Raw genomic sequence first — 17,532 nt, 5'->3', positions numbered from 1 at the left:
ATAACCTGTAATGTTGATGTGTAATATCTAATATGTTATCTATTATATATACTGACTTATATTTTTACCAAATGGCTTCTACTATATATTCTGTCCAGTAATTTGCTTTTTTCATAACAATATATCTAAATATCTTTGTATATCTACTCCATTTTAAAAATGACTATATAGTATGCCACTGCATGGATGTACCATACTTTCTGTAATCCCTACTGATGAAGATTTGTTATTTCTAACTTTTGCTATTATAAACAATACAGTGACCATTCTTCCATATTTATCTTTGCACATCTGTTTGGAAGGTAGAATTGTTGGACCAAAGGATATTGTGCATATATTTTAAATATAATCATAATTACATTAGATGTAATTATGTCCTCCATTTCCACTAAAGCTTACATCATTTCATGGTATCACATTAACTTTGTATTATTTTAATATCTGCATAATATCTCACCAAGTCATTTCATACTTTTAAGTCATATGATATGGTGTACATGAGACACCGCTTTTACCTACTAACACTACTGGCTGGTTTTAACCACATCTTGAGTGGAACACATTGTGAGTATAAAATGTGTCTTTCTGGAGGCAAAAAAGAAAAAAAAAGCTAAGCAATTTTTAAAAACTACATTATATCTGTAAAGGTAGGAAAAAGATACAACAGAGTCACATTGCATAATTTCACTAAGGAAATAAGCCAACATTTCAAAGATGAAAAATTATTTCTTGATGGCAAATCCAAGCCACCTAAGGTTTCAGGGAAAAATCTATTTTAAAAACAGTCATAGCAGAGGAGGTTTTAGCTAAAATAATTCATTAGCAGTTAACCTAAGAAACCACAATGTTTCCTGACCACATGATGTTTGTTGACCTGGTTTCTCACCCCCTGGTTTATATGCATATGTTGTTCCTGGCTGACAGCTGTCAGATAGTTTCATACTATCATCATCAATAAATCCTATAGTTAAATGCAGACTAATGAGCCTGTTCAGACTTTCGTCTCCAAGCTGCATTAAATCACACCTCTATCAAGAGCCTACTTCCCAGAAACATCAAACATATAAGATTCTGCAATTATGGAAACTTTTATTCATTTGCTCTATGTGAAGCATTATCCAGAATCCAGAATTTTCAAAAAATGAGTGAGAGCTTTTTTTTCCACATAAAATTGTATATAGAAACCCAATATGTAAAGCATTAAAGAAAAATCTGTTCAGGTCCAAGCTAGATCCGGGCTAAGAGCCCCAATTCCTCAGCTCCCTCCTTTCCCTAGTACTGTGTGGTCCTCGAGGTGCCTCCTCAGATTGCAGCTGAGTCTATGGTAAGAAACAAAACAAAATAACAGACAAGATACTGATAAATTACAAGAGGGACCAAATCTACAAATGAATCCTGTCTTATTTTTTTCAAATATTTTATATTTTTATTCATTTTAAAGAGAGAGAGTGAGCAGAGCAGAGGGAAGGGCCATGGGAGAAGGACAAGCAGATTCCCCACTGCTGAGTGGGGAGTCCAACTCAGAGCTCGATCCCAGGACCCTGAGACCACAGCCCAAGCCAAGCTTCACTGACTGAGCCCCCAGTACCTCATGATTCCTGTCTTCTATAGATGCAGGATTCTGATGTTTAGTGCTTTTTAAACCATGTGAAATTTAAAGTGGCTAAAGTGGCCAATCCCAATTTAACTACAATCAGATTATGCAGAAAGTTTTCTTTTTAACATCAAGCTTAATTCATTTTTTAACCAGGAAAAACAGTGTATTCACAGATATTATTGGGCATTATCTGATTATAAGAATGCTCAAATTAATCTATCATTTAGATTTTAGCAACACTGTAAATAAAAAGTTCAATCTATTTTTATATATTATTGCATGTTCGTTTGGAGACCACCCTCATTGTACAATACAACTCGGCATGACAAGTTTTATTCTAGCAGGATAAAAAAAATGTGGAAGATCTAGAAGTTTGCAATTACAGTAGTCCCACCTATAAGCACCACTTTAAAAAATGAGTCCACAAACCAACTGCATTACAGTCAACCTGAGATGTTAAAAATACAGGTTTTTCTACTTTACATCCAAAGATTCAGGATCTAGGGAGAAGCCCAAGAATCAGTACTTTTTCAAGTGGTCTCCAGGTGATTCCAATGTATACTGTCGCAAGAAGCTGGTGATGCGGAGTTCCAGCAAGAGATAATGGGAATTCTAATAGGCTAGTGTGCAGAGCTCAGCTGCAAGTAAACTACAAAACAGGTAGGCATCTGCAATCCGGGATGTCTCATACTAGTCCTGTGTTAAGTCCTGAGTCAGCATTCTCAGATCTGTTCTTCAACTCTTTGCCTGCTTTGCTCAGCATAGCAGGGTGCCTGGTTCCTGCGGGCTGTTTCCTAAACCCCTACAGCCCGATTTTCAGAGGTCATCAATCAATGAGAGGTACTGGCTTCCATCTGGAAGGCAGAAGAAAGAAAATAGGGGATTTTCCTTGCTTTTCTGTCTTAGCCTCCTCTGGCCACAACTGTCTCTTTGATGGTTTCCACCTTCATCAGCCAGGCCCACTGTGGTTCTCGCTTTCCCTGGTGCTACCTGCCCATAGGGTCTAATCATATCATTTTCTGTCCTCTGTCCTCTGTCCTGCCTTCAGGTGGTAGTGCCTTCCTTCTGCTGCTGCTAATAATATCTGGGATGCTGGAATCCCCTTTTGGCGTCTCAGCCATTTCATCATCCATGTAACTAATTCCCTTTATTAAATGCTGTGTTGGGATCTTGCTCCTACAGGGCCTCTGCCACAGGGCTAGTGAGGTTTCAGAACCAGGACTCCAATCACTCCAGTCACACCAGGCAGGTGGACAAGAATAAGGCAGGAAGGGCCCAGTCATGCAGGGGGGACCCTGTGCCTTGTGCCTCAGGATCCTCCAAATGTGTGTTGAAGCTTGGTGCTGCTCCAAAGGCTGCATCCCATGGCCTTCGGAAAGGTCATGAGGGTACAGTGTCTTCTGGAACCCATACGACTGGAGTATCTAGTATAGAGTAGCTGCTTAATAAATAACGATTGGATGTGCATAGTTTGCAAGGGAAACTATCTGATCTGAATTAGGGGGAAGAATTTGAAAAAGATTCTTTTTCACACAGTCTAGAAATATTTCTGGTGTGAAAATGAGATGATAGGTTGTTCTTCTGAGACCGTTGTTATTTTTAAGCAGCTAGAACTTTTTTGGTGAACTGAATAATATTTTATAGGGATGAATCAGGCTTTTTTAAAACTAGAAAACCAGGCCCATGAACTAAGACTTTATTTTTATTTACCTGGCAATAAATATTTAACAGTATCTTTTTATCTTTTTTTTAAGATTTATTTATCTGAGAGAGAGAGGAGGCAGGAGGAGGGGCAGAGGGAGAGGGAGAAGAAGACTCCCTACTGAGCATGGAGCCTGATGCAGGGCTCTATCCCAGGATCCCAAGATCATGACTTGAGCTGAAATTAAGTCGGCTGCCCAATGGACTAAGCCACCCAGGCACCTCTGTCAGTATCTTACTTTTGCAAAAAAAAACCCTAACAAACATGTATGAGATAAGTAACACCAGCTGCTTGTTATGTTAGATTTCTACCACAGTTTTTTATTTTTTTATTTTTTATATTTTTAAAGATTTATTTATTTATTCAGTCAGAGAGAGCGTGAGAGAGGCAGAGACAGAGGCAGAGAGGCAGAGGGAGAAGCGAGCTCCATGCAGGAAGCCCGATGTGGGACTCCATCCCGGGTCCCCAGGATCACACCCCGAGCTGCAGGCGGCGCTAAACCGCTGCGCCACCAGGGCTGCCCTCTACCACACTTTTGTATTAAAGTGTTACATTCGAGAACAATTAAGATTAGGAGGAAGCAAAATGTATTGAGATTCATGGGTTAATTTTTCAATGTACGTTGGTACATGTAATATTTTTATTTATTAAAATTACATGAAGTTGGGCAGCCCCAGTGGCTCAGCAGTTTAGCGCCGCCTTCAGCCCAGGGAGTGATCCTGGAGACCCGGGATCGAGTCTCACATCGGGCTCCCTGTGTGGAGCCTGCTTCTTCCTCTGCCTGTGTCTCTGCCTCTCTCTCTCTGTGTCTCTCATGAGTAAATAAATAAAACCTTAAAAAAAAAAAAAAAACAAAAACCTTAAAAAAAAGGTTATTTTTTTAAAAATTACATGAAGTTGAAATGTCCATGTAATTAGCCTCAATAACTAAGACATATAATTATTTTTTAATTTATTTTTAAGAATTTATTTATTTATTTATTTATTTGAGAGAGAGAGAGAGAGAAAGCATGAGGGGCAGGGGAAGCACAGAGGGACAAGCAGACTCCCTGCTGAGCAGGGAGCCCAACTTGGGGGTTGATCCCATGACCCTGAGATCATGAACTGAGTAAAAATCAGATGCTTAACTGACTGAATCACCTAGGTGCCCTAGCATATAATTTTTAAAAAATATTTATTTGTAATTTATTTGAGAGAGAGAGAGCCTGAGCATGAGCAGATTGAGGGGAGAGGGGCAGAGGGAGAAGGAGAAGCAGACTCTCTACTGTGCAAGGAGCTGACATGGAACTCAATCCCAGGATCCCGAGATCATGACCTAAGCCAAAATCAGATGATTAGCCAACTGAGACCCCTAGGTGTCCCAAAAGGTTTTAAATGAAATGCTCTAATGGGCCCTCAGAACAATAATTTGCTCATATGGCATATATGTCCATAGTACGTGTAGTTAAATAAGGACAGTGTTTGTACCCTCTGTTTACTTTGTTGTTGTTGTTTAGATTTTATGTCATTGAATTAAGGACCTTGACAAAAGATAGCTGGGACCTAAAATCACATATATCTTTAAGATTGGAGAACTTCTCTCAGTGCAGTCAGAGGGAGATGTGCCTATGGAAAAATGGTCAGATGCACTGTTGCTGGCTTAGAAGAGGGAGGAGGGAGACTCTGAGCCAAGGAATGTAGGCAGCTTTTAGAACCTGAAAAGGAAAGAAATGAATTCTCTTCTAAATCCTCCAGAAAGGAACATAGACTTGCCAACACCTTGATTTTAGCCCAGTGAGACACATATTGAACTTGTGACCCACAGAACTATAAAACAGTAAGTTCGCATTGATTTACACCACTAAGTTTGTGGTAATTTGTTAAAGCAGCAGCAGAAAGAAATATATTGTCCTCCTGGTTGTTGGAAATGCAACATTTAAAAAAAATCTCATGCTTTTATCCCTGGGGCACCTGGTTGGCTGAGTCTTTTAGTGACTGATTCTTGATTTCGGCTCAGGTCATGATCTCAGGGTTGTGAGATAGAGCCTTGCGTAGGAGACTCCACAGGGAGTCTACTTGAGATACTTTCCCTCCCCTGTTGGCTGCTCACACTTGCTCTCTCTCTCAAATAAATAAATAAAATCTTTTTTAAAAATCTCCGTTTTTTTTTTTTTGTTTTTGTTTTTGTTTTTTATCCCTCATGGGCTGCCACTGTCAGCAGTAGCAACAGTGTTCCTAGAATGTTGGAAGTGTGGCAAGATTGAAGCTATGAACTGTATTGAATCAAACAAATATGCAAAGACTAAAAGGTACAGTGGGCTTCTGCAGTTCAACCCCTTGGGTGTCCTTGGAGGCTCTGTCATGAAAAGAAGTGGTGTTTCTGGAAGGTACAGAGGCCAGGGCAATGCTTCTACATAAACCTGGTCCTGGTGTAACAACAAAAGTAGCTTCATAGATAGGGAAATCATTTCAATAAACACACAGCATGCCAGTGATCCTAAAAACCTGTTCAGGCATCTAAGAACTAGTTACACCTCCCTGACCTGAGGCCAATAAGATGATCTCTCTGTGGTTTCTGACAGCAAGAGAATAATACGGCTAAGCAGAAAACTCAATCATGATTAGTAACCCTGCAAAGTAATAACTCGAGAGTGTGTCTATGAATTGCAAACCCACTCTCTCCACCAACCTTCAGCCTTCTTTGGTAGGGAGCTTTGATGGGTTTCCCCCCATTATTTGTAAAGTATTATGTAAATACGACTGCAATACAAGTTTCCTAAATCCTCCTATACAGAAATTCTGGAACCACCACTGGAACTAATACTTGATGCATGATGATACATCATCAGTTGAAAATAATTTGACAAAAAAATAAATAATAATTTGACATTATCTTCTCAAGTTGTATGTATGCATACTTGTATTAGTTCCTGATGTTTGCTGTAGCAAATTACCACAAACATGATGACTTAAAACAATAGTAATTTATTCCCTCACAGTTCTGGAGACCAGAAGTTTAACATCAGTTTTACTGGACTGAAATCAAGGTGTTGATGAGGCACCTTGCCTTCTTCTCTTTTGCCTAGATTCAAACCTCCTTCTACCTCTCACTTTATAAGTACAGTTGGATTGCATGTAGAGCTCATTTGGATAATTCAGGATAATCTCTCTATCCCAAGATATTTAACTTAACCACATTTGCTAAGACTCTTTTTCTGTATAAAATTATGGTTATAGGTTTGGAGGATGAGAAGATGGACATATCTTTGGGGATGATTGCCATCCTATCCCAATACTCTAGCAATTCCAATTCTATTAAGTGCTCTAGAGATACTTACTACCTAAGTGTATTTTTTGAAATATATTTTAAAAGTCCAAAGTAGGGATCCCTGGGTGGCGCAGCGGTTTGGCGCCTGCCTTTGGCCCAGGGCGTGATCCTGGAGACCCGGGATCGAATCCCACGTCGGGCTCCCGGTGCATGGAGCCTGCTTCTCCCTCTGCCTGTGTCTCTGCCTCTCTCTCTCTCTCTCTGTGACTATCATAAAATAAATTAAAAAAAAAAAAAACTCTTAAAAAAAAAAAAAGGACTCAAAATTTTAAAAGTCCAAAGTAAATCAGCCAGTTGTCTATTGACAGGTGAATGGATAATTAGAAACATATTCACACAAATGGAAATTTATCCATCAGTGAGAATGATTGATCTGTAGGAACAGGAAAAAACACGAATAAACACTACAAATATTGGTGAGTAGAAAAGGAAAGCCCCCCCAATGTACATATTGATACTGTTTTTATAAAATTCAAAACATGTAAACACTGATTAGGGACAAATATGTGGCAAAGCCATAATTTTCTTTCAAAGATTGATTGATTGATTGATTAGAGAGAGAGAGAAAATCAGTGGGGGGTAGGGGCAGAGGGAGAGGGAGAGATTCTCAAGCAGACTCCCCACTGAGTGCAGAGCCTGAGGCAGGGCCCTGTCTCACCACCCTAAGACCATAACCTGAGCTGAAATCGAGAGTCGAACTCTTTTTTTTTTTTTTTAAGATTTTATTTATTTATTCATGAGAGACACACAGAGAGAGGCAGAGACACAGGCAGAGGGAGAAACAGGCTCCATGCAGGGAGCCCAACATGGGACTCGATCCTGGGACCCCAAGGTCACGCCCTGGGCCCAAGGCAGGTGCCCAACTGTTGAGCCACCCAGGTGTCCCGAGAGTCGAACTTTTTTTTTTTTTTTAATTTTTATTTATTTATGATAGTCACAGAGAGAGAGAGAGAGAGAGAGAGGCAGAGACATAGGCAGAGGGAGAAGCAGGCTCCATGCACCGGGAGCCCCACGTGGGATTCGATCCAGGGTCTCCAGGATCACGCCCTGGGCCAAAGGCAGGCACCAAACCTCTGCGCCACCCAGGGATCCCTCGAGAGTCGAACTCTTAACAGACTGAGCCACCCAGGAGCCCCACCATGATTTTAAGTAAAGGGAATGATAAAGGCAAAATGTAGTATGTGGTCACCTCCATGTTGGAGACAGTGGAAAATGAGCAGGCTGGGGGTTTGGGATTGGGAAGGAATACTGGAGCAACTTCAATATGGAAGGTGTTTTAGCTCCTATGCTGGATGGTAAGCCCTTAGGTGTAATGTTACAAATATTGCTTTATATGTTTCACATATTGCATTTTACAAAACACCAAAGTAATTAGTGACATTGCATTAGGTGTTTTTTTGTTTGTTTGTTTGTTTGTTTTTTTGTGGCTAGGTATATGGATTCAAGCTTGCTAGAGAAAACAAAGGGATTGATCACAAGGATTCATAGACATAGGAAGTGGAAGACATCTGGGCTCTGAAACAACCTAAGGACCAATCCTCCACTCTTAACATGCAAAGGAGAAAGAGGCTGCTGCAGGAAGGCAGATAGCTTCATCTTTGAGACCAGTGTTTCCTCCCTAAATATGAGTAACAGTCCCCACACCCCCCCAAAAAAAAGAATACCCAGATTAAATGAATCACAATTCCAAGGAAGCCACAAAATAAACTGCATACTTAATAAGTATGCCAGATTATTCTCATTATCAGGGAAATTTGGGAAATTTTTGGAGCAGTGCTTCCCAAATGTTAAATGTACACAGGAATCACTTGAGATCATGTTGAAATGCAGATTTAATAGTTCTGAGGTGCGGCCCGAGTCTGCCTCTCTGAGAAGCTTCAGGAAAGGCAGACACTGCCAATCAAGGGCACTATTTGAGAAGCTAGGTTGTAGAGTCAGTACAATAGTGCAGAGACCTCCTTTGAGAATCTGGGAAGAGCTATCTATAGATCTATTTCATAGCAGAATGCATAAACATAGAATTAATATAAAATTGCAAAGGGTTTGGAGAGCCTCTGAACACTATTCTTAAGCTAATAGAACATACCATCAACCTGGTTCTGATGAGGAGGTGACAGGAATCTTTAGTTAATAATATCCAATGTCAGGCAGCCCAGGTGGCTCAGTGGTTTAGCGCTGCCTTCAGCCCAGGGCATGATCCTGGAGACCCGGGATCGATTCCCATGTCGGGCTCCCTTCATGGAGCTTGCTTTGCCCTCTGCCTGTGTCTCTGCCTGTGTGTGTGTGTGTGTGTGTGTGTGTGTGTCATGAATAAATAAAATCTTTAAAAAATAATAATAATATCCAATGTCTATTAAGTACTACTATAGGCTTTGGCACTGTTGTGCTAAGTGTTCTAGACATATTATCTCATTTAAACCTCACAACAAACCTATGAGGTGGGTACTTCTATTATCATTCTTATCTTATAAGTAAGGTAACTGGTGCACAGGAAGTTTTAGGTAATTTGCTCAAAGGTGTTTAGTGAGCCCAATTCTGGGGTCCAGGTGTTTAATTACTATGTAATACTGAGGTCTTATTAATGTGTTGCAATTACTTTAAGGAGAGTGATTTTTATTTAATTAAAACTTGTTTGGAAAGTAAAAACGTGAGCACACAAGATCCGAGGTTTTCAAATTCTGATGGGCATCAGAATCCCCTGGGGCTTTTGTTAAACATGAGAAGAAAATAATGCTTGGGTTCCATAGTAGATCTTCATCTTAGAATCTCTGGAGATAGAATGGAGCAGGGCACTTATGTTTTATGATTGAATTTTTTTTAAAGGTTATTTTTAAATCTACAACAAGCTCTAAAACACTTCATTCTAGCTATAGGTGGCAACAGACGCTTTGACAGGGAATCCAGATGTTTAACAGGAATGAAATGAAGGATCACCATTGCCTCAGGCATAAGGAACAGCTTACTTTTTGCAAGATTTCTTAATACCCCTGTGGCCAGAGGGCCCTTTCCCGTGGCTTTCGTTTTTAGCTCTTCGGGTTTCTTCTGCTTCTCTTTCTGTTTCTGCTCGAATGCTTTATCTCATCTATCTCCTCGGCCTGCTTCTTGGGCTGCTGCAGGCTTCTTCTTCCCACTGTCGCAGCCAGATGCGACACTTGTCACCCCTTCTGCAGACCCTGCCACCGGAAGCCTGTTTAACCAACACCCCAGATGATTTCAAAGTGTGAAGTTCCAGTATCACTGCTACAGATTTTTCAAAGGCAGATTTTAAAAGTGCAAAGTAAAGTTAATCTGTTATGTGAGACATTCTGAAAGGGAAGGTAACTCTGAAGGTTAGGAAGTTCCTAGAAATGCATTATTGACTGATCTTAATGAGGAAGAAGAAGAAGGAAGGACATGTAGGTTTCCTTTGCTCCTTTTTTTTTTTTTTTTAAAGTTTTCTTTATTTATTCATGAGAGACACAGAAACAGGCAGAGGGAGAAGCAGGCTCCTTACTGGGAGCCCGATGTGGGACCCGATCCTGGATCCCGAGATCACGCCCTGAGCCAAAGGTAGAAGCTCAACCACTGAGCCACCCAGGCATCCCTTCTTTGCTCCTTTGACTTCCAATCAGGAGTATTATGTAACATCGTGATGTAGAAGGTAATAGATTGACTTTTAAAAGTACTTGGCATAATAGAGGACACAAAAAAATGCTTATAAAGTGGTACCATGGACCTGCAAGAATAGTGGCAGGAAAATTAACCCTACTTCCCACCTTCACTCCCAGACAAACTTAAATTTAACAAAATAGCAGAAAAGGGTGGGAGGCACAGCTTGACTGCCTGCTGAGCTCCTATTTATTTTCATTTTTCTCATTTGTTTATTTGAGCTTTTTTTTTTTTTTTTTTTTTTTAATTTGTATTTAACTGCATGTGACTTCATTGTGCCAAGTACAAGTCTGGAGCTGGGAATGCAGTGCTGAAGGAAGCCTACTCCCATTGCTTAAGGAAATGAGTGAAGCAGTCATACCCATACAGGGATGAGGTTTAGAAGAGGGACAAGTATAATGTAAGAAGAGCACATACCGAGGGTTGTGAACAGGAAAGGAATCAGGAGAGGAGGGTGGATTGTATCATGTTTCTAAAACAGCTGAAGAAGGTAGATTCTGAAGAAGAGTAGGAAACGGATGGGAATCCTATTCAAGATTTGTTTTTAAAGAACAATATATGTGTTGTCTTTAACACTATAAATATCTTATAGGTAATTAACTTCTGTATTTCTGGTGATACATTTTTAAAGAGATTGTTAAAGCAATGATCTGTGAGCATCGTAGAGAAAGGAAGTGGTGATCAACAGGGCCAGGTGTGGATTTACTAAGAACAAGTCACTTCAGACCACCCCTTTGGTAGATTAGGGAACCAGGGTAGATTTTGGGTTGAGTGGGTGGTAAGAAAGCAGAAATAATGGAGGTGGATTCACAGAAATGTTTTTGAAAAAAATATATATTGTGTGTTTGGTTAGATCAGATGTTTGTTAGGCAACTGCACTCATGCTTTTGTATTTGATCATTTCAGTAAGCCTATTAAGAAAATCTTGGCTTCCTAAAAACCAACAACAACATAAAACTCAGTTTCCACAAGCTTGACACTGGAGGAGAGTGTTGGAGGAAGGAGAATATTTCCACAGAGCTCATTTGCCCATCCATGAGGTCCCCATGGCTGATCCTAGAGAGTCACTTCTTTTCCTATGGTTCCTCACATTTGTGCCCTGGTTCAAGAGTGTACAGAAGACTTTAACCCTCATACCTTTTAGCAAAACTGTAAAAGGAAGTTTGGGAAGCCATAAACAAGAATTTAGGAAAGATGGAGGGTAACTGAATGGAAATAAACATAGAAAAGGACTTGAAACCAGATAATCCAGTTTACAAAATAAGGTTTCCTCCTCTTCAGTTTATAGTCCACTGCAGAGATTAAGACTTCTCACTACTAGATTATGTGTTTTATTTATTTATTTATTTATTTATTTATTTTTAGATTATGTGTTTTAAATGACTCTTTTCAGCAGGTCACTATGCATTTTCAGTGATTCTTCTTTGCCTCCAGACACACTGTTAAGCTATAAACTGCTATAACCTTTCTTTTAGAACCTTATCTTCCACTCATTCACACTGTGAGCTTTTTCACCCTTCCTACTCAGGCTTCAGAACATGTCATTTGTTTTGCCTCTTTGCTCAAACCATTCTTCAAAGTGTCTTCTCCTTCAGCATTCGTTTCTGTCTGCCCAAATTGTTTTATTCAGGGAACTGTGGTCTGAAGGACCAGATTTGATTAAGCTAGCTCAAGGAAAAGGTTTTCTTAGAGTAATAGGACATGTGTTTTCTCAGAAATATGATCCACCATGCTCTTGAGCCCTGTATCAGTTGTGAACAATTGAGGCTTACAATTGTTTTTTTCTCACATTAAGAAGAAATCTGGAGGTAGCCAATTGCTAGTTGTTTTAGTGGCTCAACATTATAAAGACCAGTGGTACTACTCTTCTTGGCCTTTTCCTCATGATCAGAAGGTGGTTGTTATAGCTCTAAAATATCATGTCCATGTTCAAAGAAGGTGGAAAGAGAAGGGAAGGGAAGCCAGTCTTTACCTTTGGTCAGGAAAGCAAAAACTTTCACAGAAAACTGACACTAGATTTCTGCTTATATTACATATAAAAGAACTGTGTAACCTAGCTGCTCATAAAGGAAGTGAAATCACAAGCCACAAGTGATTACTATTGAGACTATGTAAAGAACTTCTACACTTTGAAAAAAATAAGATAAACAACCCAATAGAAAGATATGCAAAAGACAGGTAATTGACAGAAGAAGAAACATTTTTGGTGAATAAATTTAGGTAAAGATGACCAATCAATCACATTAGTGATCAGGGAAATCAAATGATGACTACATTGTGATAACTACACCTTATGACTACATATTATAACCACTAAATTAGCAAAAAGTAAGACATCTTAAAAAGAAGTGTTGATAAAAATGTGGGGTTGGCTCCACTGCCAGTGTGGGTGAGGTAAAATGGTACAACCACCTTGGAATACTTTCTGGGATTATCTAATGAAGTTGGATGTGGGCATATACCATGATGCAGCAGTTCCACAGCCAGAGATGCCACACAGGAGACATGCATATCAATGTTTACAGCAGCATTTTTTTTTGTAATAGCAAAAATGGAAATAACCCAGATGCCCATTGTCAAAAGTATATATAAAGGATATATTCATATGGTAGATCTATAACTATTGCAGCCACACAAGTGAATACAAGAAATACTGTTTCAAGTGGAAAAAAAAAATCAAAGGCAGATTACATACATCGCATAGTGTTTTTAAAAGCTAAAACCCAGAAAGTTAAACAATACATATTTTTAGAGTTATATATATTTATGGTTATATGTCTTTCTATAGAGAAATAGCAAAACCAGGAAAAGATAAGGACAAAATTCAGGACAGTGGTTATCTCTCCTAAAGGAGGAAAATGGGATAAAACACACAGGTAAATTCATTAATACTACAATATCCTAGGTATTAAATTAAGTAGTGGATTAATAGTTCCTCATTTTATTATTATGCCCCATAACTTATATTTCATATATATTTATATGTTAAATGTTATATAACAGGAAGTTTAAGGAAAAATAACTTTGGTAATAAATGTTAAATGGATTATATCTTTTTTTTTTTTTAATTTTTTATTTATTTATGATAGTCACACACAGAGAGAGAGAGAGAGAGAGAGGCAGAGACACAGGCAGAGGGAGAAGCAGGCCCCATGCAGGGAGCCCGACGTGGGATTCAATCCTGGGTCTCCAGGATCGCGCCCTGGGCCGAAGGCAGGCGCCAAACCGCTGCGCTACCCAGGGATCCCAAATGGATTATATCTTATTGTAAAACTTTTTTTGGGGGAGACACATGCTCTGGGGAATAAGACATTTATATTTTTAATTGTTTTCATTTTACAATGATATTTGAGTATAATAAAAACTATATTTGTTTCAGCTCAGGTGGGGAGAAAGAACATAAGCACATACAAACACAAATACTGTAGGCAAATTTATTCTTACTACCTTGCGGCAACTTTGTGAAATAAATATGCAATTGAGACAAGAAGCACAGTTAGAACAGAGAGAGGAAGACTTAATAATATTATGTTAAAGAATAGTGCAAATGGAGTGGGGACAGAAGTGAGAATACAGATATATATATATATATATACATTTTTTTTTTTAAAGATTTTATTTATTTATGAGAGACCGAGAGAGGCAGAGACACAGGCAGAGAGAAGCAGGCTCGCAGGGAGCCTGATGTGGGACTCATCCTAGGTCTCCAGGATCATGCCCTGGGCCGAAGGCGGTGCTAAACTGCCAAGGCACCCAGGCTGCCCGAATACAGATTGATTGATTGATTGATTGATTGATGTCACACAGAGAGAGAGAGAGAGAGAGAGGCAGAGACACAGGCAGAGGGAGAAGCAGGCTCCATGCACCGGGAGCCCGACGTGGGATTCGATCCCGGGTCTCCAGGATCGCGCCCTGGGCCAAAGGCAGGCGCCAAACCGCTGCGCCACCCAGGGATCCCCTACAGAAATATTTAAAGAGAAAGTGGAAATGGAAGATGGAGACTATAGTCTTCTTTTAAAAGTGCTTAGCAATGAAAGAAAAGATTAGTTTTGTCTCTTTGAAGGAGTCTTCAGGACTACTTTTCCCAAAACCTCTCTGCTTTGCTTTTGTTTAATGCATGCATTACAGATAGAAACATGCAGGCCCAAGGACAAACTTTGTTAAGCATTTAAGAAAGTTTCTGGGGAAAAAAAAAAAAAAAGCTCCTGAGGTTTCATGTCCACTCTAGGGACACACTAGTACCTATCCCCAAGGGGATGTTAACAGTGTCATTATTCAATCAATGTTTCCTTTTTATTATTTTCACTATCATTTCAAGGTCATTTAACTCATTCTCTTTTTTTTAAGATTTTATTTATTTATTCATGAGAGACAGAGAGGCAGAGACATAGGCAGAGGGAGAAGCAGGCTCCATGCAGGGAGCCGGACATGGGACTTGATCCCCGAACCCAGGATCACGCCCTGAACTGAACACAGAGGCTCAACCGCTGAGCCACCCAGGCGTCCCTAAGTCATTCTCAGTTCCAAATAGTACAGCAGAATCCAATCATGACAACAGACCAAAACAACACCACCTCCAAAAAAAAACTCCCACCCTAAAAGACAATGACATTTCTTAGTCATTCTCTCCTCAGGGGAGAACTTATTCATTGCTTATAATCTGCACAAATTACAGACCCCATTTTAAAATACCGGAAATGACTTAATACATTTTAATGGACTTTGCTTTGTTCACCTATTTTTAAAGCTCTTATCTGTAATTCCTACAAAGGGCAAAAAAATCTATTAATATATTAACTGTTTACTTTCTTCTAATCTAAGAAAATATATTTTGGTGTTGGGAGAGAGACAGGAAAGAAGAATGCTTCATCTCCCTGCGCAGTGTTTCCAGAGCTCCCGGTAAAACCTTTACTCCTGCTTTGCATGCCTGCTGTACACCAACACACTTCTATCACAATATTCATTTAATTAGGGCACCTGGGTGTCTCAGTCGGTTGCATCTGCCTTTGGCTCAGGTCATGATCTTGAGGTCCTCGGATGGAGCTCTGCATCTGGCTCCTTGCTCCGTAGGGAATCTGCTTCTCTTTCTCTCTTTGCCCCTCTCCTGCCAGCTCATGCTCTCTCTGTTTCTCTCTCAAATAAATACAATCTTTAAAAATTTTTTCATTTAATTACATTTCAATCTTCTTGACCTGGCGGTAGGCTCTTAGAAGACAGAGATATATTCTTGCTCATCTTAGTCTCTCTAGACTGTGCACTAAGTTTGGTATGTATTGGGAGACTAGATAAATGCTAAAAGAATGAATGAGTGAATGAACAACAAACTTTTATTAGCCAATAGGGTTTTCTGAATGTTTATCTTTGAAAAAGCATTTTAAAAATCACGTTTATTTCAAAAGCTATTTAAATGAAGCACTGTCCCTAGACTATGTCCAGCACATAGTCGCAATAAATATATATATTTTTGCAATAAATATTTTTTGAATGAATATCAAATAGTTAGATATCACAAGAAATTTCAATTTACTGTGGCTTGCACTCTTCATACTTCCTTGTAACTGCCCTTGTAACCGGAAGTAAAGGAAGCCATATAAACAATGGCACATCATTCTCAGTTACAAGTTGTTTAAAACTTTTATTTTATTTATTTATTTATTTATTTATTTATTTATTCATTCATTCATTCATTCATTCATTCATTCATTCATGAGAGACAGACAGAGAGAGAGAGAGAGGCAGAGACACAGGCAGAGGGAGAAGCAGGCAGGCTCCATGCAGGGAGCCCGATGTGGGACTTGATCCAGGGACTCCAGGATCACTCCCTGGGCCAAAGGCAGGTGCTAAACCACTGAGCCACCCAGGGATCCCCTGTTTAAAACTTTTAAAAGCCATTCAAACAAAAAGTGAAATACAAAATTTATATTCTTTTAAAAGAAAAACCTGCTTCCTCAAATACATTTTTGCTTGTGGGGTATCACTTGGGGCTCTATCTTCAGAATCCTTGATGGAAATGGTATCTCCATTGGTTTTAGGGTCATCTGTCAGGAAAAGTCTGAGAGGTAGTAGGTAAAGTTTTTGATTTGCATCTTACATCTTGTATAAGAAGATATAAGGAGAAAACATACCAGTTGTTAACATCTGTAGAGGTTTTAGCCTTTTATAAAACTTTCATATTATTTTTTTCCAGGTGTCACAACTTCATTTTTTTTTTTTTTTTTGGCTCCACACCCAGCATGGAACTCAGGATTCTGGATCAGGACCTAAACTGAGATCAAAAGTCAGGACTGTGATTAAGGCCTAAATTTGTCAGGGTTTGAACTCAGGACTCTGATCAAGACCTAACCTGATCAATGCTTGAACTCAGGACTCTGGATCAAGACCTGAACTGAGATAAACAGTCAGATGCTTAATGGACTGAGCCACCCAGGCGCCCTCAGGCTTCACTGCTTCTCCACCACAACACACAGCAGGGATTATCATCCCAATTTTTCAGATTAGGAAACTGAGTTTGCTAAATCTCTGCTAGGGTCCTCCTAGAATAAAGGAGGGGAGGGTGGCTCATTTCAGGTAAAGAAAAGTAATTGACACTTATTAAAACGGTGAGGAAGACGATTGCTTTTGGGGGTCAAAATTATTGCAAAAGGAGAAAGAAATTGTGCTTAACTTTGAATACAGTAAAGATTGCTGAGAATTTACGGCCAACAAACAAGCAGAGCGAGGGAGTCCATATGAAGGAACAGTAAGGCAGGCCAAAGGTGGCGGTGGCGGATAAGGAGTGTGATCACGTATCAAAGGCATCAGACGTCAAGGAGGCCCGATGACTTAGCAGGATTCCTACTAATACTGGGCTCAGCCAGGCCAGCCTTGAAGGCCTAGGTGGGAGCCCGGGCAAGTAGAAGGCTCAGAGGCGCCGGAGTAAACGCCTGGCCAGGTCTTGGTCACGGGCTCTCTCGGACCTCTGTATTACCCAATCCCTGCGGACGGGGATGGCTGGCAGAGGGCCGGCCTCGCTCTCCCTCTGGGGAGCCAGCCATACCCGGCGGCCGTGGCTGACCAAGCCTCCCCCTGCGACCGGCAGAGCGACGCGGGTCGCAGCTACGCCCCTAGCATCTCACCGGAGGCGCCCAAACGTCCGCAGGACCGCGGCTCCTCCCACTTCTGGGGCGGGCGGGGCGGGGCGGGGCCCGCAGGTCGGGCGGGGCGGGGCCGGCGGCGGGGCGGGGCCCGCAGGTCGGGAGGGGCGGGGCCGGCGGCGCTGATTGGCCGGAGCTCTCGGGC

General features: G+C 40.4%; 1 long non-coding RNA gene across 1 annotated transcript; it reads right to left on the bottom strand.

Annotated features, from left to right (window-relative positions):
* Window positions 1-1,080: 1,080 nt before the first annotated feature.
* LOC112660582 (uncharacterized) lies at window positions 1,081-17,428 on the bottom strand. Its single transcript, XR_003137087.3, has 3 exons — window positions 17,370-17,428; window positions 16,380-16,519; window positions 1,081-1,319 (listed from the first exon to the last, which is right to left on the bottom strand). It is a non-coding gene; the product is annotated as an uncharacterized LOC112660582 (long non-coding RNA).
* Between the last annotated feature and the right edge of the window lie 104 nt (window positions 17,429-17,532).

Source organism: Canis lupus, chromosome 2, assembly GCF_003254725.2.
Source record: "Canis lupus dingo isolate Sandy chromosome 2, ASM325472v2, whole genome shotgun sequence".
NCBI lineage: Eukaryota > Metazoa > Chordata > Mammalia > Carnivora > Canidae > Canis > Canis lupus.
This window is presented reverse-complemented; position numbering and strand designations above follow the sequence as displayed.